This window comes from Panthera tigris, chromosome E2 (assembly GCF_018350195.1).
Source record: "Panthera tigris isolate Pti1 chromosome E2, P.tigris_Pti1_mat1.1, whole genome shotgun sequence".
Lineage (NCBI taxonomy): Eukaryota > Metazoa > Chordata > Mammalia > Carnivora > Felidae > Panthera > Panthera tigris.
In genome coordinates, this window is record NC_056674.1 from 55,075,921 (window position 1) to 55,100,977 (window position 25,057).

Genomic DNA, 25,057 nt, shown 5'->3' on the forward strand with positions numbered 1-25,057 from the left:
AACATAATGACTTTTCCCTTTTCCTCATCTTGTCCTGTCTAATAATCCTCTTGGTAAGAAGACAAACAAAATAAGAGTTTGGTAGTTTTGCCTTCTGTACCATTCATGAATGCCACCTCCCTGGCCTTGTTCAATGGTGCCCTACTCCTTTGTTCATTTGTGTTATGACCACTTGTTGACTGGCTAGTCCTCTTTTTGTGGTTAACTGGCTCCTGCAGGCCTGTCTAATCTGGGATTTTGCCTACAGATGCTTTTCTTACAGGTGAGTAGGGCTTCTCTTGTATTGAGACCCTTGGTTCTGTGTCATGTCTACCTGGGGTTCTTGCCCTGCTAAGCTCTGGCTTCATCTGAGAGTTCCCTATGTGACCACTTTGGCCTCTTGAATTTTCTCCCTTGATTTTTCTCAGCCTTGACCCTTCCTCTGAGTTGTCTTTTCAGTTTTTCTATTGGATAGAGAGCCTTTTGAGGGCATTGGGTTATGAAGATCTTGCGTCGGGCAAAATGTTCGGCAGCCACATGTTCTTCTGAGTCTCCATCCATGTATGAGACATGGTGGGGATTGCGGGGCTGAAAGTGATAAGGGTGTGTGACCCACCTGAGCTGTGGAGGGAGACACAGCTGCTTGTTTTCACAGTTCATGCTTCAATAACTGCTTGTTGATTGTCTATTGCATACACTTGATTTATATATTTGGGTTCTTTCAAGTCAGGGCATAAACATTTACAACTGTTAGTTCTTCTTGATGGATAGACCCCTTAATTATGATATAATGCCCTTCTTCATCTCTTGTTATAGTCTTTGGTTTAAAATCTCATTTGATATAAGTATGGCTGCTCCAGCTTTCTTTTGACATCTAGTAGCATGATAGATGGTTCTCCATCCCCTCACTTTCAATCTGCAGGGGTTCTCAGGTCTAAAATGAGTCTCTTATAGACAGCATATAGATGGATCTTGGTTTTCTATCCATTCTGATACCCTATGTCTTTTGATAGGGGCATTTAGTCCATTTACATTCAGAGTGATTATTGAAAGATACGGATTTAGGGTCATTGTGTTATCTGTAGGTTTCATTCTTTCTCGTGCTTGTGGTGATGTCTCTGGTCCCTTGCAGGGTTCCACTCACAGAGTCCCCCTTAGGATCTCCTGCAGGGCTGGTTTAGTGGTCATGAACTCCTTGACTTTTTGTTTGTCTGGGAAAACCCTTATCTCTCCTTCTATTCTGAATGACAGCTTTGCTGGATAAGGGATTCTTGGCTGCAGATTTTTCCTATTCAGTACATAGACTATTTCTTGCCTGACAACTTTCAGTGGACAGGTCTGTTACTACCTTTATGTGTCTCCCTTGTAGGTTAAGACCTGTTTGTCCCTAGCTGCTTTCAGAATTCTCTCTTTACCTTTGTATTTTGCCAGTTTCACTATGATATGTCATGGTGTTGGCCTGTTTGTGTTGACTGTGAAGGGAGTTCTCTGTGCCTCCTGGTATTGGCACACTTGAGATACAATGGGCAGTAAGGACAGACAAGGTCTCTGCTCTCATGAAGCTTAATTCTAGCAGAGGAAGACATAAAACAAACAAACTAATAACTAGATAAGGTAACATCAGCACGGCAAGACTTTGATGGCATGGGTAATTATTCTACTGGGCTACTAAGAGCTACCTTTTATTAGGGGCTCCTAATGCCAGGCACCGTGACTAGTATTTCTGTGCCTAATTTCATTTAATTCTCAAAAACACCATATAAGGTCATTTTTTTTAAATATGAAAAGCTTTAAGTATTCAAAAAGTAGTAGGAATATTGACAACATGCCCAATATGCGTATTCTAGAACAACCATAATCAAGGGATGGATGAGATAATTTCTGTTACTATCTATCCTATTACTGTTACCAATCCCATTTAGAGATGAAGAAATCGAGGCTTTTGAGGGATCACATAACTAAAGTCTATACCATAAAATAAGTCAGCAGCAGTGCTAGAATTCAAATGCAGGCTATTCTATTCCTATTGTAACTCAAGGGATGACACAAGCAGTGAAGGCAAGGGGTGACAGGTATGCCCCCTGAGGGAAAGGGGCCATGACTGCCAAATATTTCAGACATGCGAAGCTGCCCCAAGTATCTTTGGCTTCCACATTCAGACCCAGGGTCCTGCAGTAAAGCTGTCTTTCAGCAATAAAAAGAGGACTCTATCTCCCAGAGAGGCTTGCCTTGGCAGCTCCAGAGAACCCTAAGAACTGAACAACCAGGAACTTCCCCAGGGCTTCTCTCTAGTAGCAAGGCTATTATGTCTCCACTGAGAAGCCATTAGTGCCCTATGCAAAATGCCTTCTCATTGCTCTTGGAGTCAGTCAGTCATCGTTTTCCAAATATTCCCAGGTGTGCCCTGGGGCTGTCACTTGGCTACCTCTAGGTTATTACTTCAAACTTACCTTGTGTGTTGTTGAGTTTTACAATGTTTTTGGTCGTGTAGGAAGGGGATGAGAATCCATTCATTCGTTATTTCATGAATAATTCCTGAGCACTCTGTGTCAGGTACTGGGAATACAGAGGCAAACAGTACACATTCATTACATTGAATAAACTTCCAGTGTAGTGGGGGAGACAGAAAGAAACCAGGATGTCACAAGGCAGTACGACATGTAAGAGTTCAGAGAAGTAGCAGAGTGAGAAGACAGAAGTCCACCCAAGAGTCTACAGCAGAGGCCATGGGTTTGGAGAACAATCAGTGAGTTATAGGGACTTTATGGTGGAAGATTCAGAGGACTTGTTGGCTCCTTGGATCTAGGTAGAGAAGAAGGGACTTTCCCACCCCTAATGTTCATCCAAGTCCTCTTGTAGTTCCTTTTTACCATCTTTCTGGCCAGATGGACTGTGAACTCCATGAAGGCAGCAATACATAAGGCATGGTGCTCACAACAGCCTCAAGGAATGAATTCATGAACCAATGAATGTAGAGAATAATTCCGAGGGTCTGAGAATGATTCTTACAACTAAGAGAAACAATGGCTTTTGAGACACTGAGGGGGAAGATGCTGACTTTGAAGAAAAGATAAAGCCTTTTGTTGGAGACGTGGTAAACTTGAGATGCCAAGGTTGTATCCAGGCAGAGATGTCTGAGAGAAAGAAGGTTAAAATCCAAGAAGGAACTCACGACTGGAGATACAACTAGGTTAGTCTTCCACATAGGTGGGATAAATGAAGATCTGGAAGCTAAAATGACCCATGAGACAAAAGTATAGATAGATATTAGGACAGGGAGCTGGGCAGTGGAGTCCACCCAAATCTACAGGATAGGAGGTGGGAGGTAGACCTGCAATGTTGTAGGGTTCCAAGGAAGAGAAAGTTTCCAAGAGAAAGAGTTATAAACGACATTCAATATGGAGGAGACTGTAAGAGATGACAAGATATCTCTGGATTCAATGCCCTAGGAAGTACTGATTGAAAAGAATCGTTTCAGTAAAGGGTATGAGAAGGAGCCCCAGTGCAAGGACAATGAGGAGACGGTGTTAGTGGGCAACTGTGGAGTTTTGAGAACACTGGTGGGAAAAGCAAGGAGCAGGATGGGAGATTAGCTCTAGGGAACAGTAAGATCAAAAGAAGAAATTTGGTTTCAACCTTCTGCATTTTGCTGTCCAGTTCTCCCAGCACCATTTGTTAAAGAGACTGTCTTTTTTCCATTGGATATTCTTTCCTGCTTTGTCAAAGATTAGTTGGCCATACTTTTGTGGGTCTAGTTCTGGGGTTTCTATTCTATCCCATTGGTCTATGTGTCTGTTTTTGTGCCAATACCATTCTGTCTTGATGATGACAGTTTTGTAGTAGAGGCTAAAGTCTGGGATTGTGATGCCTCCTGCTTTGGTCTTCTTCAAAATTACTTTGGCTATTCGGGGACTTTTGTGGTTCCATATGAATTTTAGGATTGCTTGTTCTAGCTTCAAGAAGAATGCTGGTGCAATTTTGATTGGGATTGCATTGAATGTGTAGATAGCTTTGGGTAGTATTGACATTTTGACAATATTTATTCTTCCAATCCATGAGCATGGAATGTTTTTCCATTTCTTTATATCTTCTTCAATTTCCTTCATAAGCTTTCTACAGTTTTCAGCATACAGATCTTTTACATCTTTGGTTAGATTTATTCCTAGGTATTTTATGCTTCTTGGTGCAGTTGTGAATGGGATCAGTTTATTTGTCTTTCTGTTGCTTCATTATTAGTGTATAAGAATGCAACTGATTTTTGTACAATGATTTTGTATCCCGCAACTTTGCTGAATTCATGTGTCAGTTCTAGCAGACTTTTGGTGGAGTCTATCGGATTTTCCATGTATAATATCATGTCATCTGCAAAAAGCGAAAGCTTGACTTCATCTTTGCCAATTTTGATGCCTTTGATTTCCTTTTGTTGTCTGATTGCTGATGCTAGAACTTCCAACACTATGTTAAACAACAGCGATGAGAGTGGACATCCCTGTCGTGTTCCTGATCTCAGGGAAAAAGCTCCCAGTTTTTCCCCATTGAGGATGAGGTTAGCTGTGGGCTTTTCATAAATGGCTTTTATGATCTTTAAGTATGTTCCTTCTATCCCGACTTTCTCGAGGGTTTTTATTAAGAAAGGATGCTGAATTTTGTCAAATGCTTTTTCTGCATCGATTGACAGGATCATATGGTTCTTATCTTTTCTTTTAGTAATGTGATGTATCACGTTGATTGATTTGCGAATGTTGAACCAGCCCTGCATCCCAGGGATGAATCCCACTTGATCATGTTGAATAATTCTTTTTATATGCTGTTGAGTTCGATTTGCTAGTATCTTATTGAGAATTTTTGCATCCATATTCATCAGGGATATTGGCCTGTAGTTCTCTTTTTTTACTGGGTCTCTGTCTGGTTTAGGAATCAAAGTCATACTGGCTTCATAGAATGAGTCTGGAAGTTTTCCTTCCTTTCTATTTTTTGGAATAGCTTGAGAAGGATAGGTATTATCTCTGCTTTAAACGTCTGGTAGAACTCCCCTGGGAAGCCATCTGGTCCTGGACTCTTATTTGTTGGGAGATTTTTGATAACTGGTTCAATTTCTTCTCTGGTTATGGGTCTGTTCAAGCTTTCTATTTCCTCCTGATTGAGTTTTGGAAGTGTGTGGGTGTTTAGGAATTTGTCCATTTCTTCCAGGTTGTCCAGTTTGTTGGCATATAGTTTTTCATAGTATTCCCTGATAATTGCTTGTATTTCTGAGGGATTGGTTGTAATAATTCCATTTTCATTCATGATTTTATCTATTTGGGTCATCTCCCTTTTCTTTTTGAGAAGCATGGCTAGAGGTTTATCAATTTTGTTTATTTTTTCAAAAAACCAACTCTTGGTTTCATTGATCTTCTCTACAGTTTTTTTTTAGATTCTATATTGTTTATTTCTGCTCTGATCTTTATTCGTTCTCTTCTGCTGGGTTTAGGGTGTCTTTGTTGTTCTGCTTCTATTTCCTTTAGGTGTTCTGTTAGATTTTGTATTTGGGATTTTTCTTGTTTCTTGAGATAGGCCTGGAATGCAATCTATTTTCCTCTCAGGACTGCCTTCGCTGCATCCCAAAGCATTTGGATTGTTGTATTTTCATTTTCGTTTGTTTCCATATATTTTTTAATTTCTTCTCTAATTGCCTGGTTGACCCATTCATTCTTTAGTAGGGTGTTCTTTAACCTCTTTTGGAGGTTTTCCAGACTTTTTCCTGTGGTTGATTTCAAGCTTCATAGCATTGTGGTCTGAAAGTATGCATGGTATGATCTCAATTCTTGTATATTTATGAAGGGCTGTTTTGTGACCCAGTATGTGATCTATCTTGGAGAATGTTCCATGTGCACTTGAGAAGAAAGTATATTCTGTTGCTTTGGGATGCAGAGTTCTAAATATATCTGTCAAGTCCATCTGATCCAATATATCATTCAGGGTCCTTGTTTCTTTATTGACCGTGTGTCTAGATAATCTATCCATTGTTGTAAGTGGGGTGTTACAGTCCCCTGCAATTACCACATTCTTATGAATAAGGTTGCTTATGTTTGTGAGTAATTGTTTGGAGGGTGGGTGATGGGCATTGAGGAGGGCACCTGTTGGGATGAGCACTGGGTGTTATATGGAAACCAATTTGACAATAAATTTCATATATTAAAAAAAAAAAGAAATTTGGGGGATGGAGAAAATTGGGGGAGTGATTTTGGAGGACCCAAAGGAAGACCTCAGTGAAGAAGACAACGACAGTACCAAAAGGATTGTGGCAGTCAACAAAGTTAGGAGGCTGTTGTCCAAGGAATAAAGAAAAAGTAAAAGCCATGAGTATCTCAACTTTTGTTCTGGTTAGTTTACAAGACTAATATGTAAAACGATTGGTTAAAAAGGCAATTTACTTACATAGCAAATCTTCATAGTTTTTAATGCCTGTTACAGTTATAGGGTAGTTATGTGAAGAAAGTGAACTAAGGCATGCCAAATGCTTAACATGGCACCTGGCTACATATAGTACATACCCGGTGAATGCTTCTTAGGAAAACAGAGGAGACAAAAGACAATAAAGTAATCAGAGAAAGCATCAGAGTGGAAATAATACCAACTATTTTGCGGGCTGGAACAGCTCATCTCCATGTTGGGCTGCTATCTCTCTATCCCTAACAAGTTAAATTAGATCTCTCCTATCGATGCCGTTTTCATCAATTCCATCAACCTTTAGGAGTGTTTGTTTAATATCTTCTTCCTCTCAAAGCAGTAGTTTTCGACTGGGAGAAATTTTGCTTCCTAGGGGACATTTTAGTGTTGTCTGAAGAGATTTTTGGTTGCCTTAACTCAGAGGCATGGGAACATGCTATTGGCATCTAGTGGGTAGAAGCCAGGGATTAGAGTGCACAGGTCAGCCCACCGCAGAGAACTGTTTGATCTCAGATGCCAATACTGCTGAGTTGAAACACTCTGCCCTATAGATCAGGGGCCATATCATTCTCATAAATCATGGGATCCCAAATGCCAACTACAAGCAAGTTTCATGATGGACACCCAATAATAATAAAAGGAAACAGGGTCTGAACTGGAGCTTACAGAATAGACCAGGTCGGAATGTATTTTCTTCTGCTTTGAGTGCATAGTGGTAGACGGTACATGAAGTTATTTGGAAAGAAAGTTCACAAAGGAGACTGTAAATATTCTAACCCCAAAGGGAAAGAAGAGATAAACAGCCTCGGGGCTTCACCAGGAGACTGACATTGCTGTAAACAAGAGAGTCACAGAACAAAAGGTCTGGAACCGCAGGTAACACAAGAACACCCAAGACTATGAGCAGTTCATTGTTTTGACAGATAGAATTCAGTCAACCACTGAAGCAGCAAAGATAGAATTTTAAATAGACACAAAATAGAGAGCATTTCTTTGGTAACGCACAAAGGTGAGACTCTTCAGCCCACCATGGGCTGCCATGCACACAGAGAAGGCTCCACCTTGGGAGTCTGGTGAATACCAACCATCACGGTGCATTAGAATCACCTTGAAAGCACCCTGATGTGGGGCACCTCGGTGGCTCAGTCAGTTGAGCGTCAGACTTAGCTTGGGTCACGATCTTACAGTCCATGAGTTTGAGGCCCACATCGTTGGGCTCTGTGCTGACAGCTCACAGCCTGAAACCTGCTTCAGATTCTGTGTCTCCCTCTCTCTCTGCCTCTCTCTCTCTCTTAAAAATAAATAAACATTAAAAATAAGTAAGGCATCCTGATGTTTGGGAACCAGCTCCCAGAGCTCAGGTTTACTTGATCTAAGATGTGTGTCTTGAGCACTGATGTTTTTTCAAGCGTCCCCATCCCTGGTGAAGCTAAAGTATAGCTCTACGTTGAGAACGAACTACAGCTCAAAGCCTTATATAAGCAATTCCTTCAACACCTTATGTATCTAATTCCACTGAGGGTCTCAGAATTTACGTGTCTGAAACTGAGCTCTTGATTTGGGTCCCCTCCTACTTCGTGTTGCTGGTGAGCCGCACCACCCAGCACCCCGCTGAGACCAGAATCTGAGAGTCACTGTTAATCCCTGTTTCTCCTCCTTCTATCTCCAAATCCAATTCATTCCTGGCACTGTCACTGGCATTTTCAGAAGGCATCTTGACAGAGCCAGTGCTCTCTTTTTCCAAGGTCTCTGTGCCAAAGCTGCTGTCATTTCTTCCTGGGATTCCACTCTTGCCCCTCCAATCCATTCTCTGAGGGGCCAGAGAGCCCCTCTCTTATTTAAGACCCACCAAAGGCTTTCCACTGTAGGGAATACAAGCCCAAACTTCTGCCCAAGACCGGAAGCCCTGCATGATCTGGCCTCTCTCATACCACCCCTCTCTCCTGTACTCATCAGCTTGAAACATCAAGCTTTTCCTCGCATTATAGCCTTTGCTGTTTATTTCACCTGGAATGCTTGGGTGGGGAGCCCCTTTACAGGGCTGGCTTCTTTCTTTTCATGTGTTAGCCTAAATCAGTCTCAGTCTTGGAACCATACACATTTTAGGCCAAAGAATTCTTTTTTTGCTGGGACTGTCCCGTGTATTGTAGAATGTTTAGAAGCATACATGGCCTCTACTCACTAGATGCTGGTAGCACCTCAAGCCTCAGCTGTGACAACCAAAAATGTCTCCAGACATTGTCAGGTGTCCCATGGGAACAAAATCATTGGCTAGTTGAAACACTACTGGTTTAAATATTACCTTCTTCTTCTAGTATTTTTAAATGTTTATTTATTTTGAGAGAGAGAGAGAGAGAGAGAGAGAGAGCAGGGAAGAGGCAAAAAGAGAGAGAGAGAGAGGGAGAGAGAGAGAGAGAATCCCAAGCAGGATCTGCACTGTCAGTGCAGAGCTCACCTTGGGGCCTAATTCCACAAATCCTGAGATCATGACCTGATTCGAAATCAAGACTCAGATTTCTAATCGAATGAACCACCCAGGTGCCCCTAAATATTACCTTCTTGAGGAGGTGTTCCCTGGCATCCAGGCTTTAAGCCTCCAGTTGGTATTCTCAATCTCCATATCTTATTTATACTTTTATAACATTTTCCTCATCTTGAAATTAAATATACACTTATTTATCTAGTAAGTGTCTAGTAACTACCTCAGCCAATGACCTCTGTAGAGTATAACCAGGAGTCAAGGTGCATCCAATGCTTTAATGACAGAACCATGGCTAGTCTGCGGAGACAATTCTTATGGGGCTTCTCCTTTATGACCAATCCCAAGTCCCTCCTTGGTGGGTCATGGTGCTGGAGAAGCCGAGGCTCTCGTGTTGTAGGTCCATGCTCAGGTGGGAATTCTGGATTCTTGCAGAAAACTAGGAAGCTAGGCCAACGTCTTCTTACCTCTCTGTTTCCTCCTTTTCCAGGCTTTGGCCAGAAAAGGTAATCTTCATGTCTTCAAAATGGTTCTAGCAAAGAGCTCTCATGAGTAGAGTTGACAATGAGTTCCAGCTTACTGAAAGCATTAGTTCTCGCAGGAGGCACCCCTGTGAGGTATCCTATCTGCTCAGAAACCCCCTAGGCGAGGCTAGCCCTAGGGTGTCCACGTCCCTTGGAACTGACTCTTTCCACTTCCATCAGGCAAAGCTGGGCTGTGAATCTAGGTCTTGTCTGTCCCTCTATTTTCATCCTTAAAATCCATATTTCAGGGGAAAAGCATCCTTTCCCCCAGCCTGGGCAGGATTGGGCTGTCCACCCCCAAAAGAAACCCATAACCATTAGCAGATTACCCTATTCTTTTTTTTTTTTTTTAGCAGATTACCCTATTCTTAAAATGTTAGTAATTCAGCCAACCTGACTTCTCAACCTCCCCTGACATACTGTTCCCCATTCCCACTCTACCTTGCCTCTTTGGGGAAATCTTTCTTTTTCCTTCCACACTGGTGTCTTTAGCAGGAAGGGAATACTATATGGCAGTGCTGTCCAATAGGAACATAATGCAAGCCACAGACCATATGTGGTAGAGAAGGGGTAGTACCCTCTACAATGTCCTAGGGCTGCTGTAACAAAGGAGCACAAGCAAAGAACAGTGGGTTTAATTGTTTTATAGTTCTGAAGCCAGAAGTCCAAAATCAAGGTGTCAGCAGGGCTTCTTTCTATCTGAAGCCTCTAGAAGAGGATACTTCCTTGTCTCTTCCACCAGTTTCTAGTGGCCCCCAGTGATTTCTGGCTTGTGATAACATCACCCCAATCTCTGCTTCCATCTTCCTATGGCCACCTTCCCTTCAGGTCTACATCCAGATTTCCCTCTTCTTATAAGAACACCAGTCATATTGAATTAAGGGCTCACCTGACTTCACTATGACCTCATCTTAGCAAATTCCATCTGTAACTACCCCATGCTCAAATAAGGTCACATTTTGAGGCAGTGGAGAATAGGACTTCAACATATCTTTTGTGGGGGGAACACAATTAACTTATAACATCTCCCAAACCAAAGCAGGGTTGCATTTCCAGAAGAAGAGATGATGGAAAGGGAGTTGTGCTGGTTGTGGGTGAATCCATACCGCACCCTCCATTCCCCATTCATCTTCTGCTCTCAGCTCTCAATCCTGGAGGATGACTCCAGCTAATGGAGAGCATGGGAAAGAGGCTGTAGGAAGGGAGAAGTGTGAACTCAGATTACTCCCTCTGGCACCTCCCTGCAGAGTCACTGTTGGGCTGCCCAACTCCCTTGCCTGAAGGTCACTGTTTACCTTTTTTAGATGCCAGTAACTCCCCTTCCAGTAATCCCCCCCCTTGTTCCTTTAGGCCTAGGAAAGGATATCCTAACTTTTTATGTGCCCAGGTGTACTCTAACCTTTCCCACACCCTTTACTGAATATTCTTGCAATCACCCAATTTGCCATTTCTTGGCTCTGGGGTGATTGCAAGACTGACTGACGCACCAGGAAAAAGAGCAGATGTCTACTACATTTCTAAGAATGGTCATTCTACTGCACCTTCCTCATTAAAGATACTTTACTAAATGACAGGTATTGGTCATGACTTCTGGTTCTCAGTGTTCCTTTAGCAGGAACAGTTCCTTTAGTGCTGCATTGTCATAACTCTTTAATTAAAGGTTCTTTCTAAGAACTTGTTTTCCTAACAGCAGAGGTACAGAAGTCAATGGAAGGAGTTCATAAAGCTCCATGCAGATCAGGGAGTTAGTGTACCTGGACTGTAGGGAAAAGAAGCCAAACCAAAAAGTATTAACAGCAGGGGCAATTTGGAAAAGGCACACATTCCCCCGGCTGAGATGAATACACCCCTTGTGTGGCGTTGACAGAGGAGTTAAGAGGTCACTGAAATCATTACCATTTTTCATTCTCCTGAGTTAAAGAAAACAATGACAGAGACTGCCAAGTAAGACAATTACCAGCATAACCAATAAGAAGTTTACCAGGATTGGGAAATTCTGCAGTGCCAGCCATGAACTCTGAGCTCCCCACTAGACGTAAGCTCCTTGAAGGCAGGGACTAGGTCCATGTTGGTCACCATTCCATCCCTAGTACCAAGCCAAATGCAGGATAGAGAGAAACTGAGTGAATTAGTAAGTGAGGCACTTTGGTTGGGGCTGGCTTCTGAAGATGTTCTAAATCAACTCTGAGACTGTGTGTAGAGAATTCTCTCCCATGTGTGTTGTTGCCCCTGGAGAGGAAGCTTCACCTCAGGTTGCTGCTAGATATGGAGAGTGCTAGGGGCGCCTGGGTGGCTCAGCCGGTTAAGTGTCCGACTTCGGCTCAGGTCATGATCTCACAGTTCGTGAGTTCGAGCCCCGCATCGGGCTCTGTGCTGACAGCTCAGAGCCTGGAGCCTGCTTCACATTCTGTGTCTCCCTCTCTCTCTGCCCCTTCCCTGCTCATGCTGTGTCTCTGTCTCAAAAATAAATAAACATTAAAAAAAATAGATATGGAGAGTGCTTAATGGGCAGAGTACACAAGGGAGGTTCTAACCTAGAACACATAACTATAGATAGAAGTTTGCATTTTGATTTAAACAGCTGTTCCTAATACTCAAAGTGACTCAGGTATCATTGCAAGTCACTTTGTCCCATTAGTCTCCAAATATCATCTGCTTGAGTCCCTATCACACATGCTATGAGAGGCTCATTGGTGCCCTCACAACATGTTTGCAAATTCCCAAGCTCATTTTCCTTCAAGTCATTTCTGACTGATTTTTAGTAAAGGTGATTTCTGGTTCCTTCCCTACTTTCAGCCAAAACATGTACATGTAAGAGCCCTTTTTCCCTACTTACTCTACACACACACACACACACACACACACACACACACTACGTACAGGTCAGCTGAAAGTAGTAAGCTTTCCAGAAAATTCAAGGCTCTTCTGTTACATCAGATTCTGTAGGTATTACGCTGCCCTATTCTTTCCTGTATCTTAATTTTATTGAGCTGTAATTCACATACCATGAAATTCACCCTTTAAAATGTACAATCCAGTAGTTTTTAGTGTATTCATAAGGTAATGCAACCATCAACAGTATCTAATTCCAAATTTTCATCACCCCCAAAAGAAACCTATAACCATTAGCAGATTACCCTATTCTTAAAATGTCAGTAATTCGGCCAATCTGACTTTCAACCTCCCCTGATATACTGTTCCCCATTCCCAGTCTACATTGCCTCTTTGGGGAAATCTTTCTTTTTCCTTCCACACTGGTGTCTTTAGTGGGAAGGGAATACTATATGGCAGTGCTGTCCAATAGGACCATAATGCAAGCCACAGGAGTTATTTTTTTTAACTTTTTTAATGTTTATTTCTGAGACAGAGAGAGACAGAGCATGAGTGGGGGAAGGGCAGAGAGAGGGGGAAACACAGAATCAGAAGCAGTCTCCAGGCTCTCGAACTCACAAGCTATGAGATCATGACCTGAGCTGAAGTCGGACGCTCAACCGACTGAGCCACCCAGGTGCCCCAAGCCACAGAAGTTATTTAAAATTTTCTAGTAGTTGCATTTTAAAAAGTAAAAAAGGTAAAATTACTTTCAATTGTATATTTTATATAACACAATCTATCCAAAATATTATATTTCAACACATAATCAGTATACAAGTTCATAATGGGGTATTTTTCACTGTACTAAATTTTTGATGATTTGTTTGTATGTTGCTTCCTTATGGAAGTCTTCCACAATCCGCCTCTTCCCTGCCACCTTGATTATTCATCATGACACTTGTTTCCCTTTGCATAGTTCCTTTAGTACCATTTACCACAATTCATGATTTTCTTTTTTACATCATGCACATACTACTGTCTGTATCCCACACTAGACTGCAAATTTTTGAGGATGATGCTATAGACTGAATTGTGATTCCCCCCCAAAATTCATATGTTGAAGCCCTAACCCCCAATGAGGTGGTATTTGGAGGTGGGGCCTTTGGGAGGTAATTAGGTTTAGATGAGATCATAAAGGCAAGGCCTTGATGATAGGATCAATATCCTTATTAGAAGAAATACCAGAGGGTTCTCTCTCTCTCTCTCTCTCTCCATCTCTCTGCCATACAAGGATGTTGTGAGGCCAGCAAGATAGCTCTTACCAGAATGTTTCCAAGCTGGCACGCTGGTCTCTAATTTCTGGCTTCAAGAACTGTGGGAGAATGCATTTCTGTTGTTTAAGCCACCCAATCTTATGGCAGGATAGCCATAAGATGCAGATTATCTCATAGCTGTGGTTTAGGCAATAAATGCTAAAGCTCAGTTCTCTTATCTGTGAAATAGGGATAAACAAATTGACACTAGAAGTCATTTATTCACTCAGCAGGTAGAGTGTCCAGTGTATGTCAGGCACTGTCCTAGGTGCTGGAGGTTAAACAGATCACAGAGCAAAGTTCTTGCCCTCACCAAGTTTGCATTCTATTGGGGGAAACAAATATCTAGAAATTAATGGGCCAACACGTAAGACAATGTCAGGCAATGGTAGGAACAATGAAGAAAAATACTACGATGTCTTAGATTAGGTGGTTAGCACAGCATCCCAAATAGAAGTGCTCAATAAAGAGTAGCCTTTTATACTACTCTTATTATTTGTGGTGTGATTTGCTACAGTATCTAAAGTGATCCTTTTACAATGTAAGTTAGTTGAAATCATTTCTTTGTTCAAATTTTTTTTTTGTTCAAATGTTCTAATGACATCTCATCACACTTAGAATAAAAACCACTGTCTTCACCATGATTTGCAGTACCTTGGATCTGTTGACAATGGGGCTGGATGCTTCCTTTTTTGTGGCTGTCCTATGTGTTGTAGGCTGTTAAGCAGCATCCTTAGACTCTATGCACTGGATGCCGGTAGCAACCACCCAACTGTGACAACCAAAAATGTCTCCAGATATCATTCGATGTCCCCTGGGGACAAAATCACCCCATTTGATAGCCCTGAGCTTACAGCTAGCTTGAACTACTGCTCTGATTTACTTCCCACTATTCTCTTTTTACTTACCCTTCTCTGGCCAAAATGGCTTCCTTGTTCCTCCCCCAACACTCTGTCCCTGTCTGAGAGCCTTTGTCTCTGCTCTTTCCTCCGCCTGGTGCACCCTTCCCTGGAATATCCGTTCAACTGCTCCCTGCTCAGTGTAGCTTTGCCTGACTTCCATAAAGAATATGGCATTTTCCTCCCCGGTCACTATTCTGCTTCATAACATCCATCACCACTCGACACCATATGCATTTGCTTGTTTACTGAATATGCCCCATCTTCCTCTGCAATGTAAGTTCCACAGGATAGGGACTTGGATGGTTTTAGGTACTGCTGTACTCCCGTGATCTAAAAGAGTGTGTAGCACATAGCAGGCACTTAATGAATATATGCTGAAGGAATGAATTAATGCATGAATGTATGACTCTTAGAAGGCTAGGAAAGAACGCACAGGATAGAAAAAGCAGGACATAGCTGAGATGATGAAGAAGCCAGCCCAACTGGAATAAAAGTAGGTCTGAAAGTTGGGCTTGTTTGGGTGTGAACAAATTCAATTATTGTTGAAATCCAGGCTGCGTACATGATCCATCACCTATCAGACAAGTAGGAGCCAGAGTAGTTTCATGAGTAAGAGAACAATGTGGTGAGGATGGAGTGGAGATTAGAAGCCTGAGTCCAACTGGAAAACAATTCAATGAGATCCAACTAGAAATTAACATGATGTTTTGTGTGTGGACAGAGGTGGCACATAGGTTTTCTCCCCTGTGCCATCTTTGCTTGGTTAGGAATGTTGGGTGAGTAGGTTCTGAGGGTGAGAGTGCTTTGATTTAACAATGTCTGTGGTGGTATTGGAAGGATGTGGCAGCAGAGGCATCAAGGGTCTGCCATCACTGTTGGAAGAAACTACGTCAAAGGCACTGATTGTTACTGAAACAGAAAAGAGGGGAGCCCCGGTGGCTCAGTCAGTTAAGTGTCTGACTTCCACTCAGGTCATGATCTCTCGGTTCAGGAGTTTAAGCCCTGCGTTGGGCTCTGTGCCAACAGCTCAGAGCCTGGAGCCTGCTTTGGATTCTGTGTCTCCATCTTTCTCCGTCCCTCCCCAACTTGTGTGGGCACGCTCTCTCTCTTGCTCTTGTTCTTAAAAATAAACATTAAAACAAAAAAGAAACAGAAATCAGAGAAGTGTAAATCAGGGCTCTCTTGGATTTCTGCACGGTATTTTAGACAAATTTCGCAGGTAGTGTCTTGTATCATTATGTGTTAGGAGCTGCCAGATGAGATTTGGGCTCTATGTTGGCAAGAGTGTCATCCTGTCAGTCAAGAAACACCTTCCCTGTGAAAGAGACCCAGAGAGACATTATTAAGGCAGCACTTTGAAGATGAAACTATAGATAATGACAGGGAGGAGGAACGAAGCCACCTCAAGATAATGGGGCAATTTAGCTATGTCTCTAGGTAGTTTTCCTTTCTTTGTGTTATGTTACTCTTAAGTAAATTTACTTTTTATGTGGTAGCGTGGGGTGTTTTTTATGTAGTTGCTTAACATGTTTTTACAAGTGTAACTTTGCTTGTAACCTTCCTTGTGAAATATAGAGATGGAACCTTTAACAAAAAAATTCCACTAGCAAAACCACATGAAAACAGGAGAATGAGCAAAAGAATCCAGCCTCAAAAAAGATGAATGTATGATTCCCTTTATTTAAGGTAAAAATCAGGCACAACTGATCTATGCTGTTAGACATCAGAATAGTGGCAACCTTTGGGGTGGAGATGACTGGAAGTGGACACAGGGAGGGTTTTGGTGAGCTGGTAATGTTCTGTTTCCTGATCTGGGTGCTAACTGCATGAATGGATTCACTCTGTGAAAATTCATCAAAGTGTACACATAAAAGTAAAAAAAAAAAAAACCTAAGAAATTTCCTCTATAATGTACATAGAAGATGGATAGTCTCAAAACAGTTATTGCCCTAAATAACTCCATCAGGTGAAACATACACTAGTTATTGATTTATAAAGATTGACCATATTCAGATGAAACATGATGAAGAGGAAAACAAAAACAAAAACAAGTGTGTGCTGTAGAATCTTATGATTCTAACTGCATCTCTGCTCTTGTTAGTTGAATGATGGTGGAAACTTTATATTCTTTGAAGATTGGTTTCCTCATCTTGAAAACAGGCATAAGAAGAGGGGTGCCTGAGTGCCTCAGTCGGTGAAGCTTCCAACACTTGATTTCAGCTCAGGTCATGATCTCATGATTTGTGGATTCGAGCCCCACATCAGGTTCTGTGCTAACCTTGTAGAGCCTGCTTCAGATTCTCTGTATCCCTCTCTCTCTGCCCCTTCCCCACTTGCTCTCTCTCAAAAATAAACATTTAAAAACAATAAAAAATAAAATATGAATAAAAAGATATACTTTTACAGAAGCCAACTGAAAGAACTCCAAATGGCCAAAGTTGAAATAATGTGAGCAATAAAATGGTATTGGATTATAACCCAAGGTATAAAATGAATATCCATGAGCCCATAATGATATAAATAAATGATCAAATAAATCAATAAATGAGGGAGAAAAGACAAATCTCCCATGCAGAAAAATTCCAAGTAATTTACATAGATACTTCATTCTAAAAGAAGGGAAGATAGCTGCTTACTCCTTAAGCGTGAGCTATGCACAGACTTCCTTCCCGATGGCACAGTACAGAAAGGGAAAAGAGAGTAACTTTACAGTGAAGAAACCTGAGAACATTGCTTCGCTCAGGTCACCAAGGATAACATCAACAGTCACAAGTCCTGCTGATAGTGTACTCTTCATATGATGTGATGAAAGGCACTTTATCTCTGTGATCTCCTTCCCCAAACCCATAATCCTAGGCTAATCGTGAGAAAAACATCAGACAAATTCCAGGAAGTGGGTATCCTACAACACACCTGACCAGTACTCTTTAAAACCATCAAAGATACCAAAGACAAAAAAAGGCTGAGAAACTGCCACGGCCAAGAGAAACCTAAGGAGACAGGACCACTAAATGTAATGTGGTGTTCTGGATGGGAACAGAAGAAGGACATTAAGTAAAAAGTTAAGGAAATTTGAATAAATATGGAATTTAGTGAATTGTAATGTATCCATATCGGTTCATTAATTATAGAAAATGTCACATACTAATCTAAGATGTTAATGATGCGGGGAAACTGTATGCAGGGTATGTGGGAATTCTATACAGTCTTCCTTATTTTTCTACAAATCTAACTGTTCTAGAAAATTTAAATTATTTTTTTAAAAAGACTGACTTTAATCTTGAGATCTTAGGCATGAAATAAGATAACATATAAATATAAGGCTCTCGAACCTTTGGGACCTAGTTCCCTTGGACAGGCAAAATTCCTTAGGGCCTGCCTACCACACCCATTTCTGCACCAACTTTTTGTTTCCTATATGCCCTAGGGGCAAAACAGATATTTATGGCAACCAGATCTTGACAGAATGCTGGGTTAAGAGCCATTTGTATACTCTGATTTCATATGTGAATATAAAATTTGAGAAGCCTCTAATAAGTTAGTGCATGTGAAAAAAAATGAATGGATGAAAATGGTCATTAAAAAAGGATCTGAATTTGGTGGGGGAGGAGGAGGGATCTGTTTGTGGCCCATCAGTGCATCATTGGCTATACTTAGAGAATTTATTTTTATTTTATTTATTATTATTTTTTTAGGAACAGAGAGAGAGCACAAGCAAGGGAGAGGGGCAGAGAGAGAGAGAAAGAGAGAATCTTAAGCAGGCTCTTGCTCACTATGGTGCTCTACATGGGGCTCAATCCCACGACCCTTGGATCATGACATGAGCCAAAATCAAGAGTTGGATGCTCACCTGACTAAGCCATCCAGGCACCCCTGGGAGATTTTTTTAAAGTTTTTCTTTTAAGCTCATTTTGAGAGAGAGGCAGAGAGAGAAGGAGAGAGAGAATCACAAGCAGGCTCCACACTGCCAGCATGGGGCCCGATGTGGGACTTGAACCCAGAAACTGTGAGATCATTACCTGAGCCAAAAGCAAGAGTTGGACGCTCAACTGACTGAGCCACCCAGGCGCCCCTTGGAGAATTTTTTTTTTTTTTTTAATCATTGACTACCTAGTGCATGTCATACAGGGTGCTAGCATATGAATATGAGAAGAGTTGCCGTGCATAAATCGTCACTTCATATTCTACTAAGGGAGTTTTTAAAAAAGCAATTCAATCAACAAATATGATAATGTTCGAATTGAAGAAAATGACCAAAAGGCTGAGAAAAAGAATAATATGGTGTGAGATTTGGGATGGCAGAATGGTGTGGGTTGGCTCCCCTGGGAAGCAGACTCTGAGGCAGAGGTGAGCACGCGAGGCGTTTCTTAAGGAGCATCCTAGAATGTGCACCTCCGGGGAGGAGAGAAGGAAGCAAGGTTCTCAGCCCCTTGGGGAGCTCTAGCACTGAAAGGACCCTTCATATTTCTCCCAGGTTGGGCTGTAATGACCAGACCTGTGTTTGTGCTTTTGCATGGATCAATTGTTGAAGGGGGCCACACTGGGGAGGGTGGCTCTCTGTAGCTGAGACAATTGCTGGACGAGTTGACTTCTTCTTCTTTTTTAAATGTTTATTTATTTTTGAGAGAGAGAGACAGAGAGAGAGACAGACAGAGCATGAGCAGGGGAGAGGCAGAGAGAGAGGGAGATGCAGAATCTGAAGCAGGCTCCAGGCTCCAAGGTGTCAGCCCAGAGCCCGACACAGGGCTTGAACTCACAAACTGTGAGATCATGAGCTGAACCAAAGTCAGACACTCAACGGACACTCAACCGACTGAGCCACCCAAGCACCCCTCGAGAAGCTGACTTCTGAATGATGTCTGCCAACAAAACTCTGTTTCTGGGGCAAGTTTTTCCTGAAGGGAATCTGGGTGGCACACCATAGGAACATCCACCAGAAGAGCGAGGGGACGTCTACTTTAAACACAAGAGTCAGGAAGGTCTCTCTGAGGTGGTGATATTTCAGCTAAGGCCGGGAGGATGAGAAGGACCCAACAAGGCAAAAACAAAACAAAAAAGATGAGGAAGTATTACATGTGTGAAGGTCCTGAGGTAGGCAAAAAATGTTGTGTGGATACCTCAGATATGAGCCATCAGGCGCCAAGCTAATATTCTTTTTCTTCCCTGAGGTACATCTTTTCTAAGTTCCTGAAAACGAACTGCAGGTTCCCTCAGCTGCTTCATGTTTCCAGCGGTGTGCTGGGGTCCACTTCTACCGGCTTTAGAGAGACGATTGTTGAATACTCAGAAATCTGGGGCGCTGATTGTTAAACCATCGACAGCTTCAAAGGTGTCTTAGCTCAGGCTGCTCTAAAAAGGCACCATAAACTGGACAGCTAATAAACAAGAGAAATGCGGGGCGCCTGGCTGGCTCAGTCAGTTGAGCGTCTGACTTCGGTTTGGGTCGTGATCTCACAGTTCACGGGTTCAAGCCCCGTGTCGGGCTCTGTGCTGAGACAGCTCAGAGCCTGGAGCCTGCTTTGGATTCTGTGTCTCCCTCTCTCTCTGCCCCTTCCCTGGCTTGTGCTTTGTCGGTCTGTCTCTCTCTCAAATAAATAAATAAATAAATAAATAAGTAAACATTAAAACAAAAATTTAAAAAACAAGAGAAATGCATTTCTCACAGTTCTGGCTCCCACGTAGTCAGGTTCCGGGGAGAATCCTTTTCCAGGTCGCTGGCTGCTGATTCTCCTTGTATCGTCCCCTGCAAGAAAGTGAGCAGACTAGCTCTACAGTCTACAGACTAGCTTCTAAGAGCACTAATCCCATGCAAGAGGTTCCAACCTCATGAGCTAATCACCTCTCGAAGGCCCCAGCTCCTAATTCCATCACGTTGGGATTAGGGTTTCAAAATATGAATGTTGAGGAATGTCATTGCTTCTAAGCCTTTTGAGAGGACAGAACTGAAGAAAATGTGATGTTTGGAAAGGGTATTGATGCTTTTAATCCAAATTTAAGATGCCAGGGATTTTACTGAATTACTTCGATGCTGAAAATCTTGGTTCCTAATGACATTAACATAATACTTCATTTGCTTTATTCTTTTCTTTTTTAAAGCTTATTTATTTGTTATCTCTGTTCCCAACATGGGGCTCGAACTCAGGACCCCGGATCAAGAGTTGCATGCTCCACCCACTGAGCCAGCCAGGTGCCCCTTATTTGCTTTATTCTTGATATACATATGGCAGTTCAAAATAATCATAAATTACAATAATAATTATGGTAAGGCTAAGGAATACAGTTTAAAAATGTTGTCAGTCTTCACAATTTTAGTTAATAAACGACTTTATTAACTTTAGTTAAGAAGTGACAGAAGTAGAAGAATCGTTTTGTGTGTGTGTGTACGTGTGTGTATGCGTGTGTGTGTTATCTTGAATGAAATAGTGAAGGAGGCAATGATCATTAATGTAGGCTAAGCCTCATGTGAAAGGTTGACGGGGAACCTTGAATTATATGGTTGGGTTGCCAGCACCTGAATTTGCTGATCGATCACCATCATTAAAAGTGCAACATGACTCATGCTTGCCCTTGTTGGTGGTACAACAGGAGGCATCCAGCACCGCCTACGAGGCAGTCTTGGGGGGAGAAAAGTGAACCTAAATCAACTTAAGCCTCTAGATCTAACTTTACCAGAAATACAGAAGACAGAGGAGCAAATTAAAGAACAGAATAAGGAAGCAGTTTGCCAAACTTAGAATGTGGGGTATTATTTAGAATAAATAATAATAATAATAAATAATAAATAATAATTATTTAGGATAAATGCCACGGTTTCCTCAACAAATAAATGGGATGAAAAAGGGAATAGAATCCTGTAGAGGAGATGACACTTCAGAGACATGAAGACCAAATGTGATGAGTGGAATTTGTTTGCGCCTTGAGTCAAACCGACTGTAAAAAGACATTTTGGAAATGAACGGGGAAAGAGGAGTACATCCTAGGTATTAGATGACAGTGAACAAGAATTGTTGGGGCACCGGGGTGGCTCAGCTGGTTAAGCTACTCACTTTGGCTCAGGTTATGATCTCACAGTTTGTGGGTTCAGAGACTGACCCTGCTTTGGATTCCGTGTCTCGCTCTTTGCCCCTCCCCCACTCAAGCTCCATCTGTGTCTCTCTCTCTCTCAAAAATAAATAAACATAAAAAAGGAATTGTTACTTTTTGCAAGCTTACAAAGACCATATAGTTATATTTGAAAATATATCCTTGCCTTTTGGTGGCGTATACTGACATAATTATAGGTTTATGGATAACATGATATTAAGGGTGGGATTTGCTTTAAAATGTAGGAGAAAAAGGGGTGCCTGGCTAGCTCAGTCAGAAAAGCGTGTGACTCTTGATCTCAAGGTCGTAAGTTCGAGCTCCATGTTGGGTGGAGAGATTACTTAAATAAATAAATAATTTTTTTTTTTTAAATGCAGAGAAAAGGGGAAAACTATTGGGGGAGGAAATAAATAAAACAGAATATTGATAATTTTTGTGGATGGAAGATGGGTACATAGTCCATCATACAAGGTTTTCTTGTACAGAATAGTTTTTTAAAAATTCAAATGGCAAGGAATGGCGAAAGGGACATGCATAAGCATTCCAGGCAGAATGTCCGATGTAATCAAAGATGTGGGTGAGGAGACACCAAGGATGTTCTAGGTATGGTTCCGTGTGGCATTCAGGATGCAAGCAGAGGGAGAGGGGGAGATAAACTTGGAAATGTAGATTGGAATCAGATGGTACAGCCTTTGCTGCTGAACTGAAGAACCTGAATGTTAGCTTGTGGTCAGTGGAAATGTCTAAGGCTGGAGGCAGAGGAAGGGTAGGCTCAGGGACAGAACTGGGCTCTGAGGTGCAGACATACGGCAGGGCAGGGGCTGGCAGGGGCTGGCAGGCTGGAGAGGAGGAGCAGCGAGTCCAGGAAACCAGTACAGAGTGGGGCGAAGAGAAAGGTGATGGTGCCTGATGCTTCCACGTAATCAGTGGGCGTTTTGTCATTAGGCAAATATTTACAGAGCAACTACAACATGCCAAGCACTGTTTCGGGCACAGGAGGTAGCATCGTGGACTAGATAGCACCAGAGTCCCGGCCTGATGGAGGGGACCTAGTTCTTTCTCTCTCCTGCCAGGATTCTTCTCCGATGGAATATTTACTAAACAAGGGATTTGGGGTTCCCTATAAATATTACCTATGGCCTATAGTTCCCAGAGCTTTCTATTTATAACATTCACCACTCTGTATTGTAATAATTTACCTAATGTCTGTCTTCTTCCTAGCTAGAGTTTCTCAACCTTAACACTACTGCTATTTGGAGCCAGATAACTCTTCGTGGTGGGGTTTGCTCTGTGGGCTACAGGATGTCAAGTAACATCCCCGCATCTACCCATTGGATCATCAGAGTTGTGACCAAAAAAAAAAAAAAAAAAAAAGCCTTCGCATATTACCCAATATCCAGGGGAGCAAAGTCACCCTGGTTGAGATCCCCGCCTTAGATCAGTGTTTCTCAACCGTGACTGCAAATGGGAATCACCTGGAGAGCTTTAGAAACTGTTGCCAGCATTTAGTCCCATCTCAGGCCAACTAAATTAAGACTGTCTGGGCATGTGGCCTGGGCACTGATTTTTTTAAAGTGTCCCAGGGATTTCAGTGGGACTCAGGATTAAGGCAGTATGCACCATGAAGGTGGGGAGAGGTCTCTCTTTGATGGTGGTGTTTCTAGGACTTATCCCAGGGATTCCTAGATGGATGATGCCTGCACAAATGAATGAATGTGGAGATAGGAAGACACGTCCGAAAAGTGGCATTTAGGTAAAGCCAGCGCCCTACCTCTTTTTATGGTCATGGATACCAACTGTTGGCTCATCTCTCCCCATTTTCTTTCTTTATGAGAAGGTGGGCATTTAGTGGATTAGAGAAAAAAACCCAAAAAGCACTCTCCAAATCTCTGCAAAGACACCCTTAGAGGAAATGGGGCTGGGAAGTCTTGGCTGAGTCCCCTAGTACTGTCAACAGGGAGTTTCCCCCGCCCTAATCTGGGTACTCAGCCAGAGTACCCAAGACTCAAAGAGGAGTCTTTCTAATGGTGTCTGGGCTTGGCCAAGGATTTCTGAAATTCTGATCGTTTCAGCTGACCACACATCTTCCCCATCAGCATGGGTTTCAGGGATGTAAGTACTGAGACTCATGTCCATTGTTTCTTAACCAGAATAACCTGAATAGATGTAATATGAAATTTTGGACAATTATGATGCCATTTCCTACTGCACCCCAACCTTGGTGGCCATCTGAGGGCAGGCTGACCTGGGTTTACCTGGATTTTTTCATCATGAGGTGCAGAAAAGGAGATATGGAGATGACTGTCAAAATCTTAGGATGGAAGGCAAGGGGACTGAATGGAGGTGAGGATCAGGAGAAGGCACTGGTCTTGTGTAACTGGAAGGAGAGTGATGTCATTTAGGAGAATAAGGAATTCTAGAAGGTGAAGCCATAGGTGATGAATTTGGGGTGGCCACAGGGGAAGTTCAGGAGAGACATCAGGACTGGACTGTAGTCTGGGAGTCTAGCCCTTGCCCAAGCCCAGCAGAGTCACTTTTGCTTATTTTGCAGCCAGTCTAGGAGCTGTTCCCTCATGCACCACTTGAGAACAAATTGTTGCATTTCCCCTTCTGGATGAGCAGTTGGTGCTGTTGCACAGATGATAGGAATCCATCCTCTGGGAAGAGAGGTGGCACCAGTGATGGAGACCCTTCTCTGGCAGACAGCTCTCATTGGTGTCCCCACTTTGTGCATCCTCCCTGCCCATCTTCTGCCCAAGGTGCTCAAAGAGACAACGACTCATAGAAGGAAAAGAACGTGCCTTAGAAAGAGCAAATCTGGGTTCAAAAGACAACTCTAGCATATCCCAGATGTGTGGCCTTGAACAAGTATTGAATGTTTTGGCATCTCAGTTGGCCATCTTAAGAGAGGAATCGCAGGGGCGCTTGGGTGGCTCAGTCAGTTGAGCATCTGACTCTTGATTTTGGCACAGGTCAAGATCTCAAAGTTTTGTGAGTTCGAGCTCCACGTCGGACTCTGCGCTGGTGGAGCAGAGCCTGCTTGGGATTCTCCCTCTCTCTCTGCCCCTCCCCTGCTCATGTGGTCTCTGTTCCCCGTCTCTGTCTCTCTCAAAATAAATAAATAAACTTAAAAAAAAAGATGACAATAGCATGGCATAATTATTCATAAAGATTCTATTTCAGGGAAAGAAATGCATTTATTTCCATTACAGAATGGACTTTTCCCGGGGCCACACCACCCAACAGTTACTACCTTGAGAATACCACTGGCAAAGGAGGTGGTGTTGGTGGTGCAGTGGCAAGTATTTGCTCTTCCTGGGTTAAGAGCTGAGCCTTAAATGACCCTCAGGGAAGCCTTAAGTGCACTAGAGTTTTATTTTGTTTATCTACCATTTTATCAACCCTAATATATTTTATAGGGAACAGGCAGTGACAACACGACGGTGGCAATCTGATGGATTGCTTCAGTCTTAAGCAAGGGAGGAGACAGTCATTTCCTCCTCGGTTTTGCACAGGTTTCAAGATAAGCATCTC

General features: G+C 42.4%; 2 protein-coding genes across 2 annotated transcripts in view; one reads left to right on the plus strand and one right to left on the minus strand.

Moving 5' to 3' along the window:
- Positions 1-20,125, minus strand: part of SDR42E1 (short chain dehydrogenase/reductase family 42E, member 1) — a 55,373-nt gene extending 35,248 nt beyond the window's left edge. Inside the window, exon 1 of the mRNA XM_042969538.1 lies at positions 20,104-20,125. The gene's annotated coding sequence lies outside the window, so the exon portion shown is untranslated. The remainder of the gene's footprint in view (positions 1-20,103) is intronic.
- HSD17B2 (hydroxysteroid 17-beta dehydrogenase 2) overlaps positions 1-25,057 on the plus strand; it is a 90,372-nt gene that overhangs the window by 11,126 nt on the left and 54,189 nt on the right. The window lies entirely within an intron of this gene.